This window comes from Salvelinus sp. IW2-2015, linkage group LG22, assembly GCF_002910315.2.
Source record: "Salvelinus sp. IW2-2015 linkage group LG22, ASM291031v2, whole genome shotgun sequence".
In the NCBI taxonomy this organism is placed as follows: Eukaryota; Metazoa; Chordata; class Actinopteri; order Salmoniformes; family Salmonidae; genus Salvelinus; species Salvelinus sp. IW2-2015.
Window position 1 is genome coordinate 14993326 of NC_036862.1, and position 4588 is coordinate 14997913.

The 4588-nt window shown below is 44.5% G+C and overlaps 1 pseudogene; it reads left to right on the forward strand.

Moving 5' to 3' along the window:
• LOC111949760 (multiple epidermal growth factor-like domains protein 6) overlaps positions 1-4588 on the forward strand; it is a 123446-nt pseudogene that overhangs the window by 50131 nt on the left and 68727 nt on the right.

The window sequence follows — 4588 nt, forward strand, 5'->3', positions numbered from 1 at the left end:
CCTGTTACTCTGAGGGGGTGCAGGTGTCAACAGGTGCCCTTAGCCTTTGACCCCTGACACGGGACGGTGTCCCTATCTAGTGAGGGTTTGATCACTGTACACTAGTGAAGAGAGCAACTGAAGACATCTCAGAAATGGTGTAGGAGTCTGTAGGAGCCATGTTCCAGGGCTAGTGTGCTCTGTAACAGCTTTCAGGGGCAAATAACAAACCCTTTTTGATTCTGGAACAGACCATTCCAGGGTTAAATGTTTCTGTCTGCAACCCTCCACATAGGATGGTGTTAATCCTAGGAGAGTGGAGTTTTGGAGTTGAGATGCGGGGGATGGGCGGACACCTCCCCAAACAGCTGTCAGCCTCTCACGCAGACCCAGCCTCTTCTGCTCAGGTCAAGACTGCCACACAATAACATTCAGACGACATTCAACCCCCAACCCAACTCCCAGAGTCTCAGCCTTGCGTTTGAATGAAAGATGTCCTTTGTATCCTGCTGAAATCCTCTCACACGACGAACCTTAAATATGTTACCTTCCAAACTTTCGCTGCATCTATTACCGTTCAGGTATCTTCACTCAGCGAGGCAGCGGATTGGTCTAAATGGAATGGCATGTGACTTTTCAGTCCTTGAACCTGATCACAATCTATGCGCCGGTTATGAAAAGGCTCCTTACACGGCGGACAGCCCTCCTCTTTGACCCGCTCTTAGCCTCTTCTAGTGGAGGTTACCTAATTAAAGTAGCATTTAGTTCGTTATGAGGACATTCCCACGAGCTGAGACTGCTGTGTTGAATAGAGAATGCCCTTAACCCCAGATCTGGTATCAGATTACCTTAGCCCCGATCATAAGATAAACCATTAGGGGGAGTGAAAATCCGTCTGACTCTGTATCAGTGCTACTGTCATCACCAGTAGTAGCCTGCAGTGCAAATCCCACTAGGGATTAGCAGGAACCAGAAAGTAGTTGAAACAGCTCGACTCGTTTGTGTTCTCCAAATGGGTAGTAAACGTTGACTGTCCTTGGAGGAGCACGCAGGTATGTTGTCTCCTCATCATGCATCTGCTCCCTAGAACATGGAACAACATGGAACATATGTTTAGATGGACCAGAATGGTTCTGGAATGGTCCTAAACACTCAGTTCTGCTGCATAGTGGACAACTTGTGTTGAAAGAGTGTCAGTGGTGAATCATCAATACTAGGGCTAGAGGAATTCCTGACCACAAGACCTGACCAGGAAGAACTCTGCACTCCAATTCAGAGGGCTATAAGTAGGGTCCATGAGTTTTTCCTAATCGGGTCATGTGGTCAGAACATACTCCTGGAACTAGTCATTACAGTTAACAGCAAAGCGCTGTACGCAAACTTCCACTGATGAAGAGAATGTGTGTCCAATTGGTGATTCAATATTAATGGTTGATTTAATTGTATCAAAGTGGTGAGTTAGTCTATAAAGGGGTCATAAACATTGTGTTCCTGAAACAGTCTCTTGRGAAGTCATCACTTCCATCATCAAGCCAACCTTTTTATTGCGTCAGCGTCCAACTATGCTTCACAGAGATTGTTGTCAAACAAAAAAGAACTTCAGTGCCGGAACATTTTTACTGCATTCCTAAGTGTGACACGGTCGTGGGTCATGACAAGCATCCCTATAACTTGGGCCTTAACACRCTCCTCTGGAACACCCATGAAAACTCTACATCCCAAATAGCATCCTATTCCCTATTCAGTGCACTACTTTTGACCAGGCCCCATAGAGCTCTGGTCAAAAGCAGTGCACTATATAGGGAATAGGGTGCCATTTGGGACACATAKCTGTAACACACATATTAGTCTCCTTATGAATGTGGCCCTTTTTTGGTTCATGTCTGTTAGAGTGCTCAAGTCACAAATGTTGTCTAAAGGTTTGTGTATTATTCAATCATAAAAAAGCATTCCTTCAAACTTCCTTCATCAATGCCCATAGAGGGAATTCACTGGCACAACCTCCTATTAAAATGAACTTGTTCTGCAGCACACTTGCTTTGAGAGTGTCTGAGAATGTTGTCTGCAGACCTGGGATCAAATAGTATGTGAAATCATTAGAATACCTTTTTCAGCTTGCCTGGCTCAAAGGAACCAATGGAATACGACCAAAAGTAAAAACTCCGCCCAWATGGCACTCCATGCAGGCTCAAAGTTTAAACAATTTCAAATACTTTTTGAACCCAGGTTTGATTGTCTGTCCATCTGTCTCCTCCGTAGATGTGAATGAGTGTGAGGAGCTGAATGGCGGCTGCCAYCAGACCTGTGTGAACACGGCAGGCTCCTACCACTGTGAGTGCAGCCAGGGCTTCCGCATGCACACTGATGGAAGGACCTGCATTGGTGAGTAATGACCATGTGAGACCAGATTCGATCCCGGTCGTCAGCACAACTCAAGATTATGTTAGCCCTCTGAGTTAAAGTCAGCCCTCTGAGTTAAAGGCAGCCCTCTGAGTTAAAGGCAGCCCTCTGAGTTAAAGTCAGCCCTCTGAGTTAAAGTCAGCCCTCTGAGTTAAAGGCAGCCCTCTGAGTTAAAGNCAGCCCTCTGAGTTAAAGGCAGCCCTCTGAGTTAAAGGCAGCCCTCTGAGTTAAAGTCAGCCCTCTGAGTTAAAGTCAGCCCTCTGAGTTAAAGTCAGCCCTCTGAGTTAAAGTCAGCCCTCTGAGTTAAAGTCAGCCCTCTGAGTTAAAGGCATTGGTTTAGGCATTGAGAGCTAATACTCCAATATTCAGGTCTCAGTCAAGGTTACTCATTACACAAGCACAGTTCACCAAACAATCTCCTCCACACATTTTCCATCATCTGTTCCGTAGCTTACTACCTAATTCATTTTATTAGGTTTTGCTTCTTGCCATTTCGAATGACGCTACTTTTTGGTTTGCGCCTGTGTAGCTAACAAAGCTAACATCTGGTGCTGCCTTTGAAACTCCAGGAGACTGGACTGCGATTCACACTTCCTCCAACGGAGAAAGTGTCTCTGTTTTGTGTCTCCAGCACACAGTTCCAACGTGAGAGAACACAGCTACTCTACCACACGACTACCAGTTGGTCTATAGTGATGGGAAACTACATCAAGTATTTGAGGCTCCATATGTAGGACAAGAGAAGGTTTTAGATTCCCAACGTTGGAAATTAGAGTGTTTATGTAGGTCCAACCTATTGGCACAGGAGCTGGACAAAAAAAATWACTTAGAAAAAAAGCAATACCCACTCACTATTTGCTGCTCCCTATAATCAATAAAAACCTGATCAAATATCACTTGTGTGGGAGCATTAGTGTTAGTGAAGACAAAGTTCACTGTTGTCTCCAGCCCTGTGTGTAGACTCAGGATTGGTGGGTGGTGGTTGAGGGATGAGGGGGATGAGAGGGGAGGTGTCTCTGCTTGGCTTCCTAATTGCGTCTGCTGAAGTCATCACAGTTAAAGCAAACCTATCCCCCTCTGGTTTTACAGGCCGTCTGTGTAATCTGGTCTGTCTTTAAGGCACCCTGAAGGCCCAGCACTGACTTCCTTATTCAGCACAGGAGTAAATCATAAGAGGGATACTCGCGGATGGAAAGATCATTAGAACCCCACCAGGGGCACCCTCTGGAGAAGCTGGAACCTGGAACCATCATTTTCCAATTTCCAGTCTTTAGAGCTTTCTGTAATCACAAGTTCCCATTATGGCTTCGTGAAAAGATGGAGCTGGTCCAACATTGTTGTAGCKCACAATATGGTTCTTCCTTCTTTGGATTCACACTTTAGTGACAGGTCTCTAGGAAGGGTTACTCGTTTACTCACCAAATGGTGATCAAAGACAACATTAGCCAAAGTACAGATGTAGGATCTTAATTTGAGTTAGTTTGCTACAGCATGAAAATAATCCTGCAGCAACAGAAAATGTGAATTATAATTCATGTTAATTTTTGTAGGGGTTGATACAMTTTTTYTTAGGGCAAATCAAGTCTGAAATTTCAAAGTGGAAATTGCAAACTTTAGAAGCCTTTTTAAAACTCAAATACAATACAAGTTTGCTTTTCCTGCCATGCATAAAATCCTCAGCGACAAAACAGTGATTACATTAAGATCCTACATTTCTAACTACCTCACCATGCTGTCGAATACCTCTCTCCTGACAGTTGCCACATCATTTCATTTGCACACAGAAATATTTTTCTCTAGTCTGTCATATGTGAAGTTGTTCATTTCTTGTGTCTGTCCTTCTGTCTGTCCCAACTATGAAGCTGTGAACTCCTGCTCGGTGAAGAATGGCGGCTGTGAGCAGAAGTGTGTGGACATGGGCAACGARCACTACAAGTGCGAGTGTCGTATGAACTACCAGTTGAAGAGGGATGGGAAGCACTGCGAGTGTGAGTCTTGACTACATTGGATATGGTGCTCTGACTTCCCAACAGTTACAACAATAGTATCTTTATGTTAGAATGGAGAGCAAAGAGTTACATATAAAGAACAGGAGGCAGGTTTCGGTTTTGGCATGACCAGGACATGACTAAGTAAAACTTTCTCAGCAAATTGACACTGAGTTACATGAAGGTCATAAAGTCACATGCTGTGCTGACTGTGGCCTGGT